Raw genomic sequence first — 25,072 nt, forward strand, 5'->3', positions numbered from 1 at the left:
TTTAAAATACATCCACAGTACAGTTTTCTACAGCACTGTAAATTGAGGTTGATTGAAAGATCTAACAAGATTTGCTGGTCATTTATTACACAACACAATTCTACACTGATGCAAAGCAAGTTTAGGTGCACAATAGAATAGCTGGCCCCCAGTGAGAAAGGAAACTTTCCCAACTTGCAATAAAAAATAACTGAATTCCCTGGGCAGTGTTTCACATCAAACTAAGTGTATTTCTTTGACACTGACCTCAGTACTAATTCACACTGCTGTAAAGAAGGGCAATGATTGTTCCCCCAGCTGCACCTCACAATTCAAAGTTATCAGTCCAAGTGGATGCAGTACAACTGCAATCCATAACCAATTTGATTTGTTTTACGACATGAAGCAGTTCCAATATGCCTTTAGCATGTGAAATGTTAATTTCAATACTGCAAAGCATTAGCATAACAAATATCCATAGCCATTTTGATCCATTATAAGAAATGGTACAGAATAAGAGGTAGTTTTGTTCCCTGGTGCTGCACATACTGTGAAGTGTAAACTTTTACTTTACCATTCTCCTTTCAAGACAGCAGCTACATTTCATTAGGAGTTGAGGAGATTTGGTATGTCACCAAAAATCACAAATTTCTACATATGCACCGCGGAGAGCATTCTAACTGGCTGCGTCACCATCTGGTATGGAGGTGGGGGGCTACTGTACAGGGTTGAGGTAAACTGCAGAGAGTTGTAAAATTAGTCAGCTCAATCATGGGCATTAGTCTCCGTAGTGTCCAGGACATCTTCAAGGAACAGTGCCTCAAAAAGGTGGTGTCCACCATTATGAACCCCCACCACCCAGGTTATGCCTTGTTCTCACTGGCACCATCAGGGAAGAAGTACAGAAGTGTGAAGGCACACACTCAACAATACAGAAATAGCTTTTTCCCCTCTGCCATCCAATTTCTGAATGGACATTGAACCCACGAACACTACCTCACTCCTTTTTTTAATCTCTATTTTTTGCCCAACTCATTTAACTATTTTATATATATACTGTACACTGTAATTCAGTTTTTTCTCTCTCTATTATCATGTATTTCAGTGTACTGCTGCCACAAAGTTAACAAAATTCATGACATATGCCAGCGATATTAAACCTGATTCTAAAGTTTTGTTACACATTTGGATCCAATTAAGCCTAACACTTTTCATAGTACTCTTGCAATCTTGCTCTCCACAGCAGTGTCTCTGGTGCAATAAGTGAATCATCTTTGGACATAAAGTAGTTTACATTTAAAAATTTGCCTTACAAGTAACCACAAAATGAACAATGGAAATACAGGGAAATGGCATTAAATTGGCATTTTGTCACAACTCAAAACCACATGGATTAGAGTACTGCATACTGATTTCTCTCTGTTTTGATGTCAACTCTTTGTACAATTACGTCTTGTCTGTGTTTTGAGCTGAGATCCTTCATCAGGACTTGAAGGGTCTCAGCCAATACGCAAGCTCTTTACTGCTCTCCGTAGATGCTGCCTGACCTGCTGAGTTCCTCCAGCACCGTGTGTGTTACTCTGAATTTCCAGCATCTGCTGAATCTCTTGTGCTTACAACTTGTACAAGCAAGCTTTCTTAATATCTTCTGAATCCTGACATTTTGATTTTTAAAAAATCACAGCACTTTTAAAAAAAATATTTCAAAGATTATAAATATCATCAAGCAAATTCCTGTATTTACAAGATGGGAAACTATTTTTCTGAAGTTTTTCATTTACAGTAGAGCAATCCCACCCAATTTAGAAACGTGTATATCAAAGTCTTTGTTTAATATAGGGAGCAGACTTTATTTCCATGCCCTTGCCAATATCTTTCCCTCAACTAAATACATTTAAAACATTAAATGGGCATTATCTCTTTTTTTTTTGAAGTATCTGAAACATTCAAACTGCCTTCCTTGCTGTTCTCCCACATAAATGGCCAGGGAGAGCTTTGAGGCATCTTGAGATTATGAAAAAGAACAGTAATTTCTTTTAGACTCTGCAGTACACTGTAACTTCAACCTTCACATTTTTTTTGATGTCAAAGGGGTAAAGAAAACAAAATAATTGGAAGTCTGTCTACTTGTGGCCCAAGGTACACTTTTTGCAATCACTGCTGTCTATCTGGCCTGGATGAGATAATACTTAGGGCTAGTTGAACAATGAGTGAAGAGTCATTTTCAAGGACTCCCCATCTCATGTTCTCAATATTATTGCTTATTTATTTACTATTATTTATTTTATTCTTTCTTTTTGTATTTTCACAGTTTGTTGTCTTTTGCACATTGGTTTTCCACCCTATTGATGTAGTCTTTCATTCATTCTATTATGGTTATTGGACTTATTAAGTATGTCCGCAAGAAAATGATGACATCTATGTACTGTGATAGTAAATTTACTTTGAACTTTGAAATTTGGAGACTCAAACTACAATTTAAGTAAAAAGAAATCGATCCTTCCTTCCAGTATAACATCCCTGTCAATCAATACAAATTAATACCAACTCTAATTGATGATTTTAATTCTAAGAGCCATCTAACATCGATAAAGCTCAAAACGAACACTAAAGCTTGAACACGGGATAGCAGGAGTTGGTGCCATCAATTCAGATTTATACGAATTCAAAACATTCACCCATTAATGTCGGGATCCCCAAGCCGATTTATAACATTAGTTTCTTTTTCAGGAGATATGCAAGGAGATATTCAGGAGATCGCAAAAAAAAATCAATTGATCCTGCTTATCTTCTCAACTGTTTAAAGGAAAAAACAAAATTACTTTTCCATATGGCAACAGACTTTACTTGGAATGTTGGCTAAAAGGCAGGATTCTTCCCACCTCCAATCTCCTTTCCCTTTTGCGACTGATCAAAAACAAACCCGTAAAAGTTCAAAGTCACCTCTAACGGTATTGATTCTGTAGAAATTGCCTACTGGTAAACAAATTCATTAGTAAGATTCGCGTACACGTAGGCCTAGATGCAAGCTGCAAGTTATTATTTTTGCACATCGCTCACCTACAACACCGTGCAACTCTTAACTCACAAATACTGTAGCATATGCATGCAATTAACAAATATGCTTTCATTCGGTTGACTTCCAGATGCTATCAAACGAGCCACGTGAAGAAAGGAACTCACCAAAAAATAAACTTCACACGGTTCGTCAAACATGAACGAGGAGCAAGGGGAAAGAGGAGAGGCTCCCTCTCTGTTTGGGGTTATTCCTCCAGAGGCTCGGCGCAGCAGCTCCGCGGGCAGGTTTGGATCAAGTCTGCTCCTCAGCTGTTAAAAGGATCACATCCCGCAAGTTGCTCGAGCTGTCAAAGCGGGGCAACGTAAAAACACTCACGGCAGGCCCGAGTTTGAAACCTCACACTTGAGTTTGCAAAGGCTCTGGATCGGAGAGAGCTGTAGGCGAGGCTAGCTTCCGACCGTCCCTGCACACGGCGAGTGTCCGTCGGCTTTGCTGAGGACACACACACACTGCCTGCTGCTCGTTGCTCCCCGACCGCCGCAGCCTTCACGCCGCGCCAATCGACTCGGCTCACTCTGCCCGAAAACCGCCAGGGCGCATGCTCCCCATTCGCGTGCACCTCGGCCCCGCGGCTCCGCCCAAAGCCCGCATGCCGTTACGTCACCCGCACGCGCACGTCTGATTGGGTAGACCTGCACACGGAGGCGGGGAGAGCGCGCAGATCGACAGGGGTTGGAAACGAGCCGCGGGGTTTTGGAACAGAACTGGGACTGTGGTGTCACAGGATCATGCTTAGCAGGAGTGAAAAGCTTTGAAGCTCAATATTTTGCCCCAAATTTCAGGGAAGGGTTTTTGGAGGTAAGGAAGAGGAGAAAAAATATCCCGAGGATGGGGTTGAGGAATGTTTTGAAACAAGTGTGGTAGTGAAAAATTGCACAGCTTATTCTGCCATGGGACAGGTTGCCCCATTCTGTAGCAGAGTTAATAAATTCGGATGTATGCGGCTCACAAAATGATATTCTTGACAGTTCTGTAGGGGGTTTCCCTCCTGCAAATTTGATATTTCCGCAAAGGAACGAAATGATAAGTAGGCAAGTAAGTTGCACGAACACCGTGGGTCTCAAAGAAGGAGCACTTGGAAATAGTTAAAGTACATTAACATTTTTAACCACAAAAGAGATCGGGACGAGATCTTTGCAGGTTGGGAGCAAAAGGAGTCAGATTCAGCAAAATAATTTACCACTAATTGTCTCATTTTAAGATGAGACTAGCTAATTTTGATATAAGATTTTCATCTATTTGAGGCACTTCAAATAAATACCCTGTTGGGAAGATTGAGCCGTCATTCTTTAGAGAACGTTGCATGTACGTCAATTACTGCAATGAACGAGAAATCTTATTGGTCAGTAATACATTTTAAGTCCCATTGTTCAGTACGCTTATTTTTGTTATTTAAACCCGGCCTGTCGCCTGTTGGTTCTCATTTTACCCCATGCATCCAGTTGGAACCATCTTCAAATTTGGCGCTTCTTTATCCAAACCGCTAATCTAACTAGCACAATACCCTTTACAAAATGCTGAAGGAACTCAGCAGGTCAGGCAGCATCTTTGGAAGTAAATAGATAGTCGACGTTTCGGAACGAGATCCTTCGGCAGGACAGAACCTATATAATAGATGCTGTCTGACCTACTGAGTTCCTTCAGTATTTTGGGTGCGTTGCCTTGGGTTTCCAGCATCTGCAGACTTCCCCGTGTTTGCAATAATTCTTTTCTTTCCCATCCTTTCAGGTTTTTTTTAAAAACAAGCATCTACAATCCACTCTGCGTTTAGGTTTCTTCAATACTACTATCTTGACTATCTTGAGTGGTACTATAAACTAATTGTTTTTTGCATCCATTATTTTAACTGCATTTTGGAGATACGTGTATATAACATCTTAAAGATTTCTATAGCGCATCAATGAATGTCTTTTGAAACCAAGAAGGTTGTGAAGATGGAGCATGTTGCTTCTGAATCCACATTGATAACCTGACCAGATAGAGGAAATGTTATTCTGGGTAATCAATTTAATTATTTTACACATAGAGCGTGGAATGGGCTGCCGGCGACGGTGGTGGAGGCGGATACGATAGGGTCTTTTAAGAGACTCCTGGATAGGTGCCTGGAGTTTAGAAAAACAGTGGGCATGGGTAACTCTAGGTAATTTCTAAAGTAAGTACATGTTCGGCACAGCATTGTGGGCCGAAGGGCCTGTATTGTGCTGTAGGTTTTCTGTGTTTCTCTGTTTCTATATTAGATTGCTGACCCCTCTTTAATTGTTTTTATAATATGAATTATATAAATTAGGCTACACCGGGACAACTGAAACTTAGTGACGCCTTTATAAAGTTTGCTAATGCCTTATACAATATGTATCTATGTCAGTACCGTCCTTAGTTAAGGAGGCTGATCTCCTTTAAAAAGATTGTTTCTTGGAAGGACATGTTGCTCAGGATTTCTGCTCTGAACACTCGGAGAAAATGGCTATCGGTGTTCGGATCAGAAGACGCGACGTGTTGATATTGTCGTGCTGCACTATCACCAGTTGGAATCAACTTCAAAAGGGATCACCACCGGTCCTCTCAGGTGGGACTCAAAACATGGCGTGTAGGGGTTCCATTTCTGGGGTCCACGGGCCCCTCGGTTAGTGGTAGGGGTCCGTGGCATAAAGAAGGTTGGGAACCCCTGATGTCGTGCTATCATTCCAAAAAGGAAGTGATTTATCTTTAATATCCTGGCCAATACTTACACCTCCACCTCGAACAATATTAATAAAACAGACTATCTCTGCACCGTCCTCCTGCGGTTTGCATGCGCTTTCTTAGCGTAAGCGGACCGTTGCATTTTCTACACTGCAATGCTTTATATATGAAAGGCTCTTGGGATAATGAATGGTGCTTATAAATAGAAATCTTTCTTTCTGCAGATCATACTCACTATATCTCCTGTTCATCTGGTGTTTAGTCCCGCCTCCACCCTAAGTCTTCTATTTTCTTTGCATCTTCTGCCTCTGGGGGTTCTGAGAGAGATCGGCACTGTTACAAAGTACCTTCGCGTCTCTGTTTAAGCACTCTGCGCTCCTGATCAAGTGATAGTGGAAATTACCTGCTGACTGAGTAGTTGCGCATTATCTGGGCATTACTCGTCGGGGCTGGTGCTTAAACAAAGCTTTATTTAAAGCACATAAGGAATAGAGATACCGCAGATGCTGAAAATCCAGAGCAACACACACACACACACACAAAATGCTGGAGGGGCTCAGGAGGACAGACAATATCTATGAAGAGGAATAAACAGTCGACATTCATTTACAATTCTGATTTAAATCTGAATCACGAGCCCTGATTTAAAATAAATGGAAGGAAAGGCTTCATTGGGAAAGATTACACCGTCAAAACTGAACACAAATTCCACTTTTTCATAGTTTAAAAAAGTGGAATGCAGTTCAAAACCGCCCTATTGCCCCATTACTCACCTCCCCCCATTAAGCCAACAATATACTACGACTTGCTGTACTGATTGGTCGACTTTCTATCAATTGGCTGTTCAGGTTATTGTTAGCATTTTTCAAGGTTTCCGCTGTTCTAAGTATTTACTAAAAATGAGGCAGATGAGCAAGTGAGGCCTAGTTAATTACCTATTGAGTGTTATTGCGTGCAAGGCTGTACACAGAAGTTCTATACTTAAAGGATTAGAAGTTATGACCAAACGCAGGCATCTGTTCGCTTGGGCATTTTGGTCGGCATGGACCAATTGGGTCGTGGTGTCTGTTTCCACGCTGTATGATTCCGTGACCGAATATTCTCGAATTGTGAAGGTGTGAATTGGGAAGGTGCAGGTCGGGACTTAACAATACCTGTTCAAAGGTCGCACTCAATATTTTCTCACAACTTAGTTTATTGAAATTGGGAGAGACCCCTTCCGTTAAAGAAAGAGGACTATAATACAGTGAAAAAATATAACGCATGCTCCGTTGAGTGGAGGGACAAGTTGATAAAATATGCGTGACCAGAGAAAATATTATCATAAGTAGAGAAAGGAAAGCGAGCTAGAGATCTAGCTCGAGTGGAAAGCGCAGCTCAATCACTCTGATTCCAGGCAAGGATCCAAACGTCACGTGCTGAGTATCACACTCCTGACGAGATGAACATTTAGCTGATATGTGCAATTTGTTGTTGCGATATTGGTCCCCAAGTGCACCAAAATATTCAAAATACTTCAAGCCCCACATTGCTTTCTGGAATATGATCTCAACTTCGTTGCCTATTTTTGCACTTAATCATTGGATAGTATTTAAAATGAACTCTTAACTGCTAGCGATTGAACTCTTTTTAATCCTGGCTTTGAGTGATTGGCGCCAAATATTTCTGCATTCTTGAATAACTACCACGCATTATTAAACAAATATCTACAACACCCTTGAAGGAAGTATTTATTTTAAAAGCCAAAACGACTCTAGAGGTCTTCGGAAACGATTCACGCAAGCTTTCCCCGCGAAATAAGTTCACATCTACAAAAGCCTCTGTTTTGGATCGCAGGAGTTTTCGGATAGGATTCGTAAGTTAACCGAGCCCAAAACAAACAGTGTAGAAAGGGCGACCAGACAACACTGCAAAACGTATCAGGCCAAATAGCACATCAAATTCACTCTCTGAAGTGTTGGAGAATAACAAGAAACTCTCAATCTGTGCACATTACGTAGTAGAATTTCCTTAAAATGTTAGCCGAGTGATTTATTAATTACTAACTAAAAGGAGATCTCTAGAATTCTGAGTATTATTATTACCACGATTGTCAATCGAATTAGCACTACACTGTTTACCTTGAATAATATTACGGAGCATTTAACCTCAATGTTACCTCAGTATATAGGTACATATCAAATCATAAAATACTGAAAATCCTACAACACTAAAAAAACAAAACAAAACAAATATTACAACTGTACGTCATCATTAAAAAATAGAATTAATTCCCCAACAATCTAGTTTATCGCTGCCACTTATTGTTAAGGTATCCATTACCTGCCAACAGTTGCGAAATTTGAGTTCTGGTTGCAGCTGTTAAGCCTATATTTATGTTTTAGTGTAAGCAGCTCTTTATACAAAAGCTAGATGAAAAACACATCCCACAATTGATGTCATTTTGTGGTTTGGACAAATCAGGGCAATCTAACAATATTGCACTAGGCTGCTGAGATATTGGACTTGGTAGTGTTGGTAGGTGTTTTTTTGAGGGTCATAATCACTGGTGCTTATCTGCCATCTGCTGGAACATAAATGCAGTGCAATGTTAGTCCCTTGTGGGATGGTTACCGTCCATTGACGCACATAGGAAAAACGACGCCAACTATTTTAAGAAATACAGCCAATTTTTGTTTTATAGTCACCCCCCCCCCCCAACTGGCGCAGAAAGTGATCATTCTTACAATATGAGATCCTTTCTCGGCTTTTGTATTTTTTGCAGTCAGCTGTTTCTCAGTCCAGCAGCTGCTTATCAATGTTTCAGTTGGTAACAGATGCGATTTTCTACAGAGGTTGGAGTATTCAACAACTTTACCATCAGCGAGGTTAGTCAGAATGAGCAGGCACAGAGGTTTGCTGGTATCCCACAAATACAGAGCGACCATTAAATGCGTTCGTGTAGTGATAATAAGCTCCCCAAACCAGCATTCATCCAACGAGATGAAATCAGAATGGCGAACTCTACTCACCTCGTCCAGCAAAATGGAACTAGTTCCACAACGCCCAAGCACTTTATTCTTTCTTTCAGGCATCACTGACCACAAACTCAGCAATTTTGACTGTTTACTCAGACTCTAATATTCCAGTACTTCGCTGGACCTTTCTCATTCCTCACTTTCAGAAAGTCAAACAGCATGGAACCAGGCTCTTAAGACCAGTATGTCTATGTGAAAAATCAGATACTATACCTATCTATAGTCATCCAATTGACTAGCACTTTATACATATATAGAATAGCTTTCTATACCTTAGCAAGTCCATTGCCTTTCCGGTTAATTCTTAAAAATTATGGAAGTATCGGCCAAACTTGGTGATGACCAGCCAACTTATGGACACCCCCACATCAAGTTCAAGTTTAATTGTTGTTCAACCATAGACATGTATAGAACTGAACGAAAAAGTGTTGCTCCAGAGCCAAGGTGCAAAACACAGTACATACAGTCACACACAGCTCACAGTGCATATCACACCAGAGCAAATACAATCACACAAAAAATATTAGCACAAGTCCCTGAGTGGCATGGCCTGAAGATTGATGGTGCCCTGATGTTGTTGAGTAGCCATGTTTCTGCAAGAACAAGAACGCAGCAGTTGCTCTTCTCACAATGGTTCAACCGCAGATGAAGGGAAATCTGCTTGTCTTATGCTGGGTCAACCTCAGGAAATTCTATATGAACAAGCTCCTGTAATATTATTAAATTAAACTCTGATGCATGTATAAACATTTGTTTCTATGAATAGCAGAATTAATTTCAATTCTCTCTCTCTCCATTTTTTTTGTTTCAACATCCATATCACATGACATCCAATGAGCCATCAGTGAATCTGATGATAGCCTTTACATATCCACTGTTCATTTTCCATTTTTTCAATGCAAGTAACTGCAAGGAATCAAAGATATCTAGCAAGTTGAACAACATCCATGGGAGGAAGGGAATGGTCAATATCTTGGTTCAAAACAGTGGACCAGAGCTAAGGACACATTCATTTGACCAGCATGTTATTTAACACTGTGATGGATAGTTACTCCAGGCCAGTAGGCCTCTTGGTTGTTTGCTATTCTTGCTTTCTAAACACAGCAGCTACCACTTATAAGATCACAAATAGTTTTAAGTAAACTCCCAACTAACAGTTGTTTGATTTCTGGTCATAAATGGAAGTCAGTCTTCAGTTCTTAAAACGTAAGTGGCTAAAAGTAATCAGCTTGAAGTTAAAACAAATACTCTCTATAGAACAGCTTTGCAAATGAGCTCCTTAGATAGTAGACACCCTGTCTGTGAGAAGTAAGATTTAGCTCACCACGCCTGGTTTATTGGTACTCGAGATGTTGTATAAGACAATGGGTCTTTAATTTGGCTTGTTACAAACAGACAAGCTGATTCTGGGTTGCTTAGTTCAAGGAGGCATGTAGAACCAGATGGATAAAATCATTCAGCATATCAAATAACTGACATGTTTAGTGTTGAAAGTTTATGTACTCAAGGAGGTTAGCTTATAATATTAATTGTAAATTGTGAACATTAAGCTGAGATCTATGTTTCCAAAATGCTTTTAGATCATTTGTATTAAAAGGGAATGTGAGGAAATATACGAGTGAAGTCACCCACGTGGTAGAAAAAAAGGTAGATATACAGAGAGAGCAGTTTAGGCTTATGAGGAGTGAAGAACATAAAGAAGAATTATAGGAAGACTAGAATCCATTACTTTGGCTTCGTTTTCTGCGGTGGACAATTTGCTTGTCCACATTATTGACATGTGTTTTAAGTTTTGGAAATCCTTTATGTTAGGAAACGGTTTGTAATTTGGAGAGAGTTTTATATGTTTTTAAGAACATTGTTTGGATTTACACATGTATCACTGAAAATATATTAACTGTGTTTAAACTACTTTATTAGCTGGAAGTACTATATATTCTCCTTAGTAGGAATGGGGGACCCAACACTCAAATTGTATTGGCAGCTAAATCTTGCCATTGAGAATAAACAGGGAAGTAAACTAGTCTTTGAAAATTGGGTAGTTACATTATAATCTCCCTTTAATGAGTGTGCGCATGTTTATTTATCTCTGATAAGGCATAAAGTCTTTGTCAGAGTTTAGAACTTCGTGTTCAGCAAACTGAATACTATTACAACATCATGCCCTGTAGAGTCAATGAGTTAGATTATTACAGTACAGAAATGCTTATAACATTTTAACAAATGCTCATCTAACATTGTTTGCTCTCCTAATTGTAAGCTGTACCTGCATATTAATTTATTGACTTATTTTCAAGAAGTCAGAGTAAGTTTCATCATTGAAATCTATTAAATTTTGAAGGGCCTAGATAGAGAGAAAGTGGGGGGGTCAAGGTTACAGCCTCACAGAAAAGTGACATCCATTTAGAAGACAGATGAGGGCGAATTTCTTTAGCCAGAGGGTGGTAAATCCATTGAATTCATTGCTACAGACGGCTATGGAGCCAAGTCATTGTGTATATTTAAAGCAGAGGTTGATATGTTCTTGATTAGCCAGGGTGTCGAAGCTTACAGAGCGATGGCAGGAAAATGGGGTTGAAAGGGATAATGAATCAGCCATGATGGAATGGTAGAGCAGACCTGAGAGACTGAACAGCCCTAATTCTTCTTCTTTGTCTTATGGTCTTATGGCTTTATGGCATTGAATACAGAGGAGAGAGGTTATGCCTGAACTTCATGAAACCTTGCTAATACCTCAGTTGGAGTGCTGTATGCAATTCTGCGCATTAAAATATAGGAATGATATAATGGCGTTGGAGAGGAGAGGAAATTCATCTGGGAGGTGCCTAGGATGGAATAGTGCAGTTACAAATCATGAGACTGGAGATATGTCTACCCATAGTCTCCTCTACTGTCGCGATGAGGCCACACTCAGGTTGGAGGAACAACACCTTACGTTCATGCCATCAGTTTGAGTAGCCTCCAGCCTAATGACATGAACATCGATTTCTAAAACTTCTGGTAATGCCCCTCCACTTCACCATTCCCCATGCCCCTTTCCCTCTCTCACATCTCCTTGCCAGCCCATCGTCTCCCTCTGGTGCTCCTCCCCCCTTTTCTTTATTTCTTCCGTGGCCTTCTGTCCTCTCCTATCAGACTCTCCCTTCTCCAGCCCTGTATCTCTTTCACCAATCAACTTCCCAGCTTTTTACTTCACCCCTCCTCCCTCTTGGTTTCACCTATCACCTTATGTTTCGCCCTTCTCCCCCCTCCGCCCACCTTCTAACTCTACTCATCTTTTTTCTCCAGTCCTGCTGATGGGCCTTGGCCCGAAATGTCAACTGTACTCTTTTCTATAGATGCTGCCTGGCCTGCCAAGTTCCTCCAGCATTTTGTGTGTGTTGCCTGGATTTCCAGCATCTGCAGATTTTCAGGAAGAGGTACAGTCAACGTTTCGGGGGAAGTTTGAAACGTCGACTGTACCTCTTCCTAGAGATGCTGCCTGGCCTGCTGCGTTCACCAGCAACTTTTATGTGTGTTACTTGAAATTCCAGCATCTGCAGATTTTGTCCTGTTTGTGATGAGACTGGAGAAGCTTGGCTTGTTCTCCAGTGTCTCCTCATAACTGAAATGTTGCATGAGATGACAAGGGAACATGATTGACATATATAAAATTGTGAGGTTTATAGAGAGGGTTGACTAGGTAACCTTCCCTATACCAGAGGTAGATAAAACTAGAGAATATAGATTTAGGGTAAGGGAAATGTGGGGGACCTTCTTCAACCAGAGAGGGGTAAGTACTGCTTGACTGAGTGGTTGAAGCTGAGTTGTTGATAGAATTTAACAATTGTCCATGAGAGCACTTAAATTGCTTAAGCATAGAGGGCTCAGGACGAAGTGCTGGGCAATAGGATTAATAGGGATGAGTTGGGCCAAATGGTCTATTACTGTATGATTCTCTGGTTATTAATTGTATAATGCGACATTCATACGACCATTAGGCATAGGAGCAGAATTAGGTCAGTCAGCCCTTTGAGTCTGCTCCACTATTTCATCATGGTAAATCCAGTTCCCTCTCAGCCCCATTGTCCTGCATTCTCCCCATAACCTTTCGTGCCCTGACTAATCAAGAATCTATCAACCTCCTCCTTAAATACACTCAATGACCTGGCCTGCACAGCCACCTGTTGCAATGAATTCCACAGATTCACCACTCTCTGGCTAAGGAAATTCCTCCTCATCTCCATTCTAAACGGACATCCCTCTACTCTGAGGCTGTGGCCTCTGGTCCTAGACTCCCCCACCAGAATAGTTAACATACTGTACCTGCAAGAAACAACATGTATGCATTCCATGAATTCTTTCTCCACACCCTTACTTCTACTTAATTTACCAATTTAGATGTAGATTATTCTTCCATGACGCGTGTTGGTGGTGTCGGTTGTACGTCATTTCTGACAATGATGATACCTTTGCGGGAGAAGTTTTATAGTGAAAAAGCCATTGCATTGGGGCAGTTCCGCTCTCTTGGCCTCAGATATCTTGGTCCAATTGTACAGAAAATCATCACGACTGCAGATTTCCTCAGCTGCAGTTGATAGCCATGACACCTTCTGCGCCTTGTCATTCCCTTTTCAATCCACAAAGCGTTGCAGCTCCGTAGCCATTTGATCTTGTAATTGATCTCATCCATGAAGTCTGCCAGAACTGGCTTCACATGTTGGGGTGGGCGTATTGCTATCTCGCCTGGTTTAGCGGGCCCATCGAAGCGGTGTACCGGGGGGAGTGGCCACTATCTCATGCAACCAATTACCTGGAGCCACAGGTGAGAGCTGGGTGGCAGGTGGGGACCAAGAGAGGATGAGCTGCCCCTGGGCGGAGCACGGGAAGCCTGCCACCAGAGGTGCTACCCCTCCCTGGACACCCCAAACACTCCATGATGTGTATCCTTTGTTATATGCACCTTTAATTTCCTGACTTTTACCTTTTCCATCTATCACCTCCCCGCTTCTCACTCCATCCCCCATCTCCACCCACCTACCATCCCCCTCATCTGGCTTCACCCATCACCTTCTAGCTTGTACTCCTTCCCCTTCCCCACCTTCTTATTCCGGCTCCTTCCCCCTTTCTCTCCAGTCCTGCTGAAGGGTCTTAGCTCGAAACGTTGACTCTTCACTCCTTTCCATAGATGCTGCTTGACCTGCTGAGTCCCTCCAGCATTTTGTGTGTGTTGCTCTGGACCTCCAGCATCGGCAGAAACTCTTGCGTTTATGTTTGACACCTTGCTCTGCTTTCCCATACTTTTTTAAGGGACCCATAAGCAACGGTCACCGATGTCTCCTGATCTTACTCAGCTCTATCCCAACGGATGCCACTTATGCTTTTCTAATTTCTTCTCAAATTTAAGCATCTGGGAATATTTAATTCCTCGGTGACTTTGCAACCACTTTTTAAAAATAATTGTTTTATGGTGCCCATAATTAGACTGTATTCCTACTTGTACCATTAATTTGTCAGTCCTATTCCTAATGTAGCATGCACGCAGATGGAATCTTTGGTCTTGTGTAACAACATTTTTCCAGGCTCTGACTCTAACTGGAGGTGTACTCTTCGTATGATCTGGTCTTTCATCACATATTTTACTTTCCATTACCCATGTCCTTTCTCATTCAGCTTTCTAAACTTCCCCCACAATCTCTTCAGCTACCCACTTGGCATTAGTCCTACTTGAATTTAAGTGAAGTTTGTCTCAGTGTAATATTTCCCTCTTCTCCCAGTACTAGTGGCAGCATTCCATGATTCAAAATCCATTTATCCAAGACTAATCTTCCAGACAGGTATGTAGTTGACTAATCTAAGTGATCATAATCAAAAATGTAAGTGGTTCAGGTAGTTATTACATATGCACAGAGCAAGAACGATAATGGAGTAGTAGAATTAGACGTACTTACTGAGTCATGTTAGCCAAGGTACATGCTGGGAACTTATAATGCAGGAGCATTGCTAAAAAATGAAACCTCAGATCCTTGAAGGAGGTGACATAGGATTGGAAGATGTAGAATCCTTGTGGGTAGAGCTATATACAGGTGTCTGGACAGTACCCAGATGTGAGATATAAATTTCAATGGGAAGTAGAAAATGCATGTAAAAAAGGCTACAATAATCATGGGGGATTTCAAAATGCAGGTAGATTCGGAAAATCAGGTTGGTGCTGGATCCCTAGAGAAAGTATTTGTAGCATGCCTATGAGATGTCTTTTCAGAGCAGCTTCTCTTTGAGCTCACTAGGGAAAAGGCAATTCTGGATTGGGTGATGTGCGATGAACCAATTTTGTTTAGGAAGCTTAAGGTAAGGGCTTTAGGAGGCAATGGTCATAATATGATGGATTTCACTCTGCAGTTTGAGAGGGTGAAGATAAAATCAGATGTATTTGTATTACAGTGGAAAAAAAACAATTACAGAAGCATGAGAGAGCAACTGGCCAAAGCTGATTGGAAGGAGATGCTAGCAGGGATGATGGCAGAACAGCAGTGGCTGGAGTTTCTGGGAGCAAGTTGAAAGACACAGGATAGATAGATCCCAAAGAATAAGAAGTATTCTAATGAGAGGATGGGGCAACCGTGACTGACAAGGGAAGTCAGAGACAGTATAAAAGCAAAAGAGAGGGCATATAATATAGCAAATGTTAGTGGGAAGTTAGATCCAACTACCTATTAAAAGTTCTCAGTGGCGTGCATCTCAAATAGCCTCTGACAACCAAGTTCAGCTCCTGGCCTTCATGTGTGGCTTAGCTACTAAGCCCGTGGAATCATTTCTACTGTCATCAGAAAGGGCAAAGGCAGGTTACAGGCACCTCAAAACCAGTCGCTTTTGGGCAGATGGGGTTCATCAAGGAGAAGGAAAACTCTGATCTCAAACCTCTGCTGCCTTGTAGCTATACCCACTCATGGGGAAGGCTTTGGGTGTAAACCCTGAGGAAGTATTTGGAGCTGGGGTCCCTAAGGCAGTGCTATGTTGAGTTCAACACTGACTGGCTACTCTTGCAATGCAGCTGATGCCGAACTGTTTTGGTCTCTGCTGTTCCTTTGGATTCATCAGCTGAATGGAGAGGGGGAGCTTGTCAACCTCGACCAACGGAGGGCCTCAGTGGGAAGTCAGAAGATTGGCAAGCTTTTAAAAACAACAGAAGGCAACGAGAAAAGCCACAAGGGGAGAAAAGATAAAATACGAAGATAAGATAGCCAATAATATACAAGAGGATACCAAAAGTTTTTTTCAGGTATATAAAGAGTAAAAGAAAAGCAAGTGTAGATATTGGACTGCTGGAAAATGACACAAGAGAGGTAGTAATGGGGGACAAAGAAATGGCAGAAGAACTTAAGAGATAATCTGCAGATGCTGGAAATCTGAGCAACAAACACAAAATGCTGGAGGAACTCAGCAGGTCAGGCAGCATCTAGGAAAAGAGTACAGTTGGCATTTTGGGCCAAAGCCCTTTGACAGTCCTGGCGAAATGTTTCAGCCGGAAATGTTGACTGTTTACTCTTTTCCTAGATGCTGCCTAGCCTGTTGAGTTCCTCCAGCATTTTGTGCGTGTTGTTTAGAAGAACTTAAGAAGTGTTTTGTGTCAGACATCAGCAGCATGCCAAAAATTCGAGAATTTCTTAGTAATTGCTATTACTAAGGAGAAGGTGCTTGGGAAGCTGAAATATCTGAATGTAGGTAAGTTACCTGGACCAGATGGTGTACACCCCAGGGTTCTGAAAGAGGTAGCTGAAGAGATTGTGGAGGAAGTAGTATTGATCTTTCAGGAATCACTATATTCTGGAATGTTTCTGGAAAATTGCAGACATCACTTCTCTCTTCAAGAAGGGAGGGAGGCAAAGAGAAGGAAATTGTAGGCTAGTTGGGAAGATATTGGTGTCCATTATTAAGGATGAGGTTTTGGGGCACATGATAAAATAGGTCAAAGTCAGCATGATTCCCTTAAGAGGAATTCTTGCCTGACAAATCTGTAGGAATTCTTTGAGGAAATAACAGTCAGGATAGACAAATAAGAGTCAGTGGATGCTGTTTATTTAGATTTTCAGAAGGCCTTTGACAAGGTGCTGCACATTAGGTTGCCAAACAAGAGAAGAGCCCATGGTATTCCAGGAAAGATACTAGCATGGATAAAAGATTAGCTGTCTGGCAGGAGGTAAAGAAAGGGAATAAAGGGGGCCTTTTCCGGTTAGCAGCCATTGACTAGTGGTGTCCTGCAGGAGTTGGTGTTGGGATGGCATCTTTTCACATTATTTGTCAATGATTTGGATGATGGAATTGATGGCTTTGTAGCAATACGATGATAGGTAGAGGTGCAGGTGGTGTTGAGAGAGCAGGAAGTCTGCAGAAGTCATTAGACAGATTGGGAGAATGGACAAAAAAAGTGGCAGGTGGAATATAGTGTCGGGAAGTGTATGGTCATGCACTTTGATAGAAGGAATAAGGGCATATTTTCTCACCAGGTAAAAAATTCAGAAATCAGAGAAGCAAAGAGACTTGGGAGTCCTCCTGCAGGATTCCCTAATGGTTAACTTCCAAGCTGAGATGGTGGTAAGTTAGGTAAATACAATATTAGCATTCATTGCAAGAGGACCAGAATACAAAAGCAAGGATGCAATGCTTATGTTTCATAAGGTATTGATCAGACCTCACTTGGAGTCTTGTTGGTAGTTTTGGGCCCCTGATCTAAGAAAGGATGTGCTGGGTTTGGAGAGGGTTCAGAGGAGGTTCATGAGAAAGATTCTGGAATGAGAGGGTTTTATGAGGAGCATTTGATGGCTCTGGGCCACAGGAATTTAGAAGAAAGGGAGTTGGGGGGGATATCATGAAAATCTATCCAATATTGAAAGGCCTAGATATAGTGGACATGGAGAGGATGTTTCCTATAGAGGTAGAGTCTAGAATAGAAGGAAAAACCTTTAGAACAGAGATTAGGAGGTATTTCTTTAGCCAGAGGGTGGGGAATCTGTGGAATTCATTGCCACATATAGTTGTGTAGTGCAGATCATTGAGTGTATCTAAAGCAGAGGTTTATAGGTTACTTACTATGTCGACTCAGCCTAAGCTTATAGGTTCTTGATTAGTAAGGGCTTCAAAGGTTACAGGGAATAAGGTTGAGAAGGGAAGCAAGGAAATGGGATTGAGAGAGATAGTAAATCAACCATGATTGAATGCTGGTGCATACTTGATGGGCTAAGTGGCCTAATTCTGCTCCTATAGTCTTATCGGATTGACCAACCAGGCCCATCATGATGAAAATATGAACACTGGAAAGCCCGCGCAAAAAATAAGAGAGCTGTCCACACGTAGGAGGTCCAGTCGATTCATTGCACGATCAATCAGTTGCATACACACTTGCCATATTCTCGTAATCTATCCGATATGATTCAGGAGTATTCCAGTGATTAATATTTTTATGTTTTGTTTCAGGCAGGGACCCTAGTTCTTCATAATCTTCAGCAGAATCACCTTCTCAGTCCAATCTTCGATCCTATTTCCCACGTAGAGGGGATAACTGGATCATCCCCTTCTCAAACATGTCTCCTTCCCTGAGGAGATGTCCTTAACCCTAACACTGGCCAGCTAACACGAACTTTGGAACTAATAGTAACATCTTTGAATCTGGCTGAGTATGCTGCGGTTGTTAATGACTTAATTAAAACCTGTGTGGATGAGTGTGTGCCTACGTAAACTTGTTGTATATTCCCAAACCAAAAGCTATGGATGAACCAGGAGGTTTGTCATCTACTGAGTGCTAGATCTGTGGCATTTAAGTCTGGTGACCCAGGTCTGTACAAGAAAACCAGGTATGACTTGCAGAAGGCTGTTTCGAATGAGCTTGGAGGCGACATCGGATGCACAGCAACTCTGGCAGGGTTTGCAGGACATTACTTCCTACAAAGCGAAACCCAATAGCATGAATGGCAGTGACACTTCACCATCAGATGAGCTCAATGCCTTCTATGCCCGCTTTGAAAGGGAAAATATAACTCCATCTGTGGAGATCCCTGCTATACCTGGTGACCCTGTGATCTCTGTCTTGGAAACCAATGTCAGGCTTTCTTTCAGGAGGCTGAACCCTCGCAAGATGACAGGCCCCAATGGAGTACCCGGTAAGGCTCTGAAAACTTGTGCCAACCAACTGATGGGTGTATTCAAGGACATTTTAAACCTCTCACTGCTACAGTTGGAAGTTCCCACCTTCTTCAAAAGGGTAGCTATTATACCGGTGCCCAAGAGGAATAGTGTGAGTTGACTTAATGACTACCACCCAGTAGCACTCACATCTACATGATGAAATGCATTGAGAGGTTGGTTATGGATAGAATCAACACCAGTTTCAGGTAAGACGTGGACCCACTGTAATTCGCCTATTGCCACAATAAGTCTACAGCAGACACAATCTCAATGGCTCTTCACATGGCCCTAGATTGCTTGGACAGTATAAACACCTACTGTATGTCAGAATGCTGTTTATTAACCATAGTTCAGCGTTTAACGCCATCATTCCCACAGTCCTAATCAATAAGCTATAGAACCTGGGCCTCTGTACTTTCCTCTGCAATTGGATCCTCAGCTTCCTAACTGGAAGACCACAATCTGTATGGGTTGGTAATAACATCTCCTCCTCACTGACAATTGATAATGGCGCACCTCAGGGATGTGTGCTTAACCCACTGCTCTACTCTCTCTATACCCATGACTGTGTGGCTAGGTGTAGCTCAAATGCCATCTGTAAATTTGCTGATGATACCACCATTGTTGGTAGAATCTTGGATGGAGACAAGGAAGTGTACAGGAGTGAGATATAGAGATAGCTGAGTGCTGTTGCAGCAACAACCTCGCACTCAGTGTCAGTAAGACCAAAAATCTGATTGTGGACTTCAGAAAGGGAGAGACGAGGGAACACAAACCATTCCTCATAGAGGGATCAGAGAAGGAGAGAGTGAGTAATTTCAAGTTCCTGGATGTTAGCATTTCTGAGGATCTAACCTGTCCCAACATATTGTTGCAGCTAAAAAGAAGGCAGGACAGTGGCTTCTTTAATTAGGAGTTTAAGGAGTTTTGATTTGTCACCTAAAACGCTTGAAAACTTCTACAGATGTACTGTGGAGAGCATTCTGCCAGGCTGCATCCCTGTCTAGTATGGGCAGGGGGGCTACTGCACAGGATCGGAATAAGCTACAGAAAGTTGTATAATTAGTCAGCTCCATCTTGGGAACTAGCCTCTGTAGTATCCAAGACACCTTCAAGGATGCCTTAGAAAGGTGCCGTCCATTATTAAGGACACCCATCACCCAAGGCATGCCCTCTTCTCATTGTTATTGTCAGGAAGGAGATACAGAAGCCTGAAGGCACATACTCAGCGATTTGGGAACAGCTTCTTACCCTCTGCCATCCGATTCCTGAATGGACATTGAACCCATGAAGACCACCTCACTATTATTATTTCTGTTTGTGCACTATTTTTAATATAAGTATTTATATATATATATATATATATATATATATATACTTACTGTAATTGATTAACTTACTTATTTTTCTATATTGTCATGTATTGTATTGTGCTGCTGCCGCTAATTTGACAAATTTCACGACATATACCACTGATATTAAATCTAATTCTGGTGTGGAAAAAACAACAGGATGTTTAGTATCAGTCTTTTGTTCAGATTCCATCATCAAAAATATTATTGACATGAGAAAATGTAATCATGTCACTAAACAAGAAAACAGCATTTGATGACCATCAACAGTACTATGCCAATGAGGATTTCCTTCATAAGGAAATGATCTTCAAATCAGTCGTTGTTTTACAAGATGTTTACTTGAAAAAAACAGAAATAGGGGAAGCAAAATAATACACTTCTGTACATTTCACGAATCTTTTGTTGCAATGTTTTGTTGTATTATTGCTCATAGGCAGGACAGTATGGTAATAAAGTGAATATTGCTGAAGATTAATTGTGATTTATTGGAAATTGCTGATTCTGCAATAGTGGACCTCCAATTGTTCGGCCAGAGCTATCTGCTCATTCAGCCCTTGGCACGTTTACTTTTCTCTTTCTCACACTCACACACTGACCTGCTCTGTTAGTCAGGGAGAGTAGTGCATGTGGCAGCTGTAGGAGGGAAGAGTGCGGAGAATGATCATTGTACACAGGCTTGGGCAAATCAGAGTCAGAATCAGGTTTATTATCACCGGCATGTGACGTGAAATTTGTTAATTTAGCGGCAGCAGTGCAATGCAATACATAATATAGAAGAAAATTAATATAAAATAAAATAATAATTATAATAAATAAATAACTAAATCAATTACAATATACATATATTGAATAGATAAAAAATTGTGCAAACAACAGAAATACTATATATTAAAAAGGTGAGGTAGTGTCCAAGGGTTCAATGTCCATTTAGGAATTGGATGGCAGAGGGGAAGAAGCTGTTCCTGAATGGCTGAGTGTGTGCCTTCAGGCTTCTGTACCTTCAACTCAATGGCAACAGTGAGAAAAGAGCATGCCTTGGGTGCTGGAGGTCCTTAATAATGGACGCTGCCTTTCTGAGACACCGCTCCTTGAAGATGTCCTGGGTACATTGTAGGCTAGTACCCAAGATGGAGCCAACTGAATTTACAATCCTCTGCAGTTTCTTTCGGTCCTGTGCAGTAGCACCCCCATGCCAGACAGTGATGCAGCCTGTCAGAATGCTCTCCATGGTACAATTATAGAAGTTTTTGAGTATATTTGTTGACATGCTATATCTCTTCAAGCTCCTTATAAAGTATAACTGCTGTCTTGCCTTCTTTATAACTGCATCAATATGTTGGGACCAGGTTAGATCCTCAGAGATCTTGACAGCCAGGAACTTGAAACTGCTCACTCTCTCCACTGCTGATCTCTCTATGAGGATTGGTATGTTTTCCTTCGTCTCACCCTTCCAGAAGTCCACAATCAGCTCTTTCATCTTACTGACGTTGAATGCCAGGTTGTTGCTGTGACACCACTCCACTAGTTGGCATATCTCACTCCTGTGCGCCCTCTTGTCACCACCTGAGATTCTACCAACAATGGTTGTATCAGCAAATTTACAGATGGTATTTGAACTATGTGTAGCCACACAATCATGGGTATATAGAGATTAGAGCAGTGGGTTAAGCACACACCCCTGAGGTGCACCAGTGTTGATCGTCAGCAAGGACGATGTGTTATCACCAATCCACACAGATTGTGGTCTTCCAGTTAGGAAGTCAAGGATCCAATTGCATAGGGAGGTACAGAGGCCTAGGTTCTGCAACTTCTCAATCAGGATTGTGGGAATGATAGTATTAAATGCTGAGCTATAGTCAATGAACAACGTCCTGACATAGGTGTTTGTGTTGTCCAGGTGGTCTAAAGCCATGCGAAGAGCCATTGAGATTGCATCTGCTATTGACCTATTGTGGCATGCCATTGGAATCAGTTGGTTGATTTGTGAAGTATCATGTGCTTCTTGGAGTGCAACATCAAGTACATGTTAAACAAATACACGCACAGGCATCTTCACTCTGTGGGCCACTTGATCAACAGAACGAAGACCATCATTCTCGACCTCGAGGGATAGCCACGATAACGGCGATTGTGGCAATAGGCAAACTGCAATGGATCCAGGTCCTTGCTGAGGCAGGAGTTCATCTGAGTCATGACCAACCTCTCAAAGCATTACATCACAGTAGATGTGAGTGCTACCAAGCGACAGTTATTAAGGCAGCTCACATTATTCTTCTTAGGCATTGGTATAATTGTTGCCTTTTTGAAGCAAGTGGGAACTTCTGTCTTTAGCAGTGAGAGATTGAAAATGCCCTTGAATACTCCCGTTAGTTGGTTGGTACAGGTTTTCAGAGCCTTACCAGGTAGTCCATCTGGATCTTCCACCTTGCGAGGGTTCATGCTCTTTAAAGTCAGGCTAACATCAGCCTCTGAGACGGAGATCACAGGGTCCTCAGGTGCAGCAGGGGTTGTCACTGTTGTGGTTGTATTCTCCCTTTCAAAGCGTGTATAGAAGGCGTTGAGTTCATGACAATAAGGAAATACACTAAGAGGCCACTTTATTGGGCGCCTCCTGGAGCTAAAAAAGTGGCCACTGAGTGTATGTTGGTGATCTTCTGCTGCTTTAGCCCATCCACTTCAAGGGTCGACATGTTGTGTATTCAGAGATGCTCTTCTGCACACCACTGTTGTAACATGTGGTTGTCTGAGTTACTGTCAGCTTGAACCAGTATGGCCATTCTCCTCTGACCTCGCTCATTAATAAGGCATTTTTCCCACGGAACTGCCGCTCACTGGATTTTTTTTTTGTCTTTTGCACATTTTCTGTAAACCCTAGAGACTGTTGTGTGTGAAAATCCCAGGAGATCAGCATTTCCTGAGATACTCTACCACCTTGTCTGGCACCAACAATTGTTCCATGGTCAAAGTCCCTTAGATCACATCTCTTCCCTATTCTGATATTTCATCTGAGCAACAGCTGAACCTCTTGACCATGTCTGAATGCTTTTATGCAGAGAGTTGCTGCCACATAATTGGCTGATTAGCATGCCAGTGTACAGGTGTACCTAATGTAGTGGCCACCAAATGTATGTTGAATATGGTTGACTGCCTACAGAGGACTCGGAGTTAGCCTATCTGGCCAGGAGGGGAAGTCAGCTAGCCAGTGGGACTTCCTCCCAGGGTAGGATTGGAGCAGGTATGAAGGCCTCATCTCCTCAAGCTTGAGTGTGAGAGTGTTCAGCTTAAACTCTCCATTCCCACTCCTGGCCAACAGTTCTGAGTGCTGGTAGCTCAGTCTTCAATCCTCACTGAAGATTATCACCCTGGGATTAATGCCCAAGGAAGGAGGCAGCTGGTTCTCAATAGGAACCACAAAACAGCACCATTATTAGCTGGCATGCAATGCTTTCAAAAAGTTTGTTTTTGTTTAAGCTCTTTCCCCTCCAAACTGAATAAACATGCCACTAACTTTTTGCAAGTTACCGCCATTAATAAAAAATGTAAATAATTATTTTTCTGCAACCTTCGATGTATTACCTGCAGCTGAGCAGCAGTTTTTTGAAGTTCAGTCTCCAACCTAAGTTGATTATAAGGAGTTCGTACATTCTACCTATGACCACATGTGTTTCCCCGGGTGCTCTGGTTTCCTCCCACATTCCAACAATTATGGGTTAGGGTTAGAAAGTTGTGAGCATGCTTTAATGTATTAAAAGGAAAGCATTTCAATTATGCTTCCTTAACATTAAAAAATTACTAAGAAATGCGATCAGGCAAACGCAGGCACTGAGCAACTTGAGTATATAGGGACATTTGAGTAAAAGTTCATTGGAGCGGGGTGATGTTATAGAGTCGTAGAGTCATAGGAAAGTATGGCACAGAAACAGGCCTTTTGGCCCATCTAGTCTGTGCCAAACCATTTAAACTGCCTACTCTCATTGACCTGCACCAGGACCATAGTCCTCCTACCATCATGTACAGTACCTGTCCAAACTTCTCTTAACCATTGAAATCGAGCTCGCATGCAGCACTTATGCTGGCAGCTTGTTTCACACTGTCATGACCCTCTGAATGGTGAGGCTTCTCCTCACATTCCCCTTAAACTTCTCACCTTTCACCCTTAACCCATGACCTCTGTGCTATGGAGTTCCTTAGAGATAATGGGGTTTAAAATGACCAAGTGCTATAGCAAATCAAAACAAGATTGCAAGTAGTTCCAACAAGAGGAACAGTGAATTTTCATCACTGGTAGGTTTAGTGATAACAGTAGAAAAAGGGAGGAAACACAATTCTCACACAGAGAGTCCAGGAGATAGAGTGTGTCAGCAAATGTTTACATCAAGATGAACTTCGCAAAGTGATGGAAGGCAAGCCATCAGAACAGGTTTTGAACAGCTGAATTTAGCAGTGACAGCTGATGGGCTGAGAAATGCTCAGATGTCAATCTATACTTCCACGCTACAGAAGTACAAATTGACTGTCTTTGTGACAGAGTAGTTATTATTTACAAGCACAGCAATTACTCTGAAATAATGCAAGTATGTCATTATTTTAATCCATTATTTGTAACTGAAATTGGACCAAGGTATTTGGGTGTGCCTATTTTTGAATGAGGCAAATCACAAAATTTGTGGCAGTTTACGAGACCCAGTGTGTTATTAAACAAGTGGTTGTGGTTGCAGGCAGGCTGAGTCAACCTGAGCTAGGATCATAGAAAGCAGGGTTGTCAATGCAGGATTATACCCTGCTCCATGTGCTTGCAAGGG

General features: G+C 41.7%; 1 protein-coding gene across 4 annotated transcripts in view; it reads right to left on the reverse strand.

Moving 5' to 3' along the window:
- Nucleotides 1–8,136, reverse strand: part of tgfbr3 (transforming growth factor, beta receptor III) — a 158,829-nt gene extending 150,693 nt beyond the window's left edge. For 2 of the 4 annotated variants that reach the window (XM_072273420.1, XM_072273417.1), the window contains exon 1: nucleotides 8,063–8,119. The gene's annotated coding sequence lies outside the window, so the exon portion shown is untranslated. Of the gene's footprint in view, nucleotides 1–3,162; nucleotides 3,580–5,975; nucleotides 6,058–8,062 lie in introns of those variants that run through there. The other 2 variants (XM_072273419.1, XM_072273418.1) reach the window with 2 other exon arrangements.
- Between the last annotated feature and the right edge of the window lie 16,936 nt (nucleotides 8,137–25,072).

This window comes from Mobula birostris, chromosome 12 (genome assembly GCF_030028105.1).
Source record: "Mobula birostris isolate sMobBir1 chromosome 12, sMobBir1.hap1, whole genome shotgun sequence".
NCBI lineage: Eukaryota > Metazoa > Chordata > Chondrichthyes > Myliobatiformes > Myliobatidae > Mobula > Mobula birostris.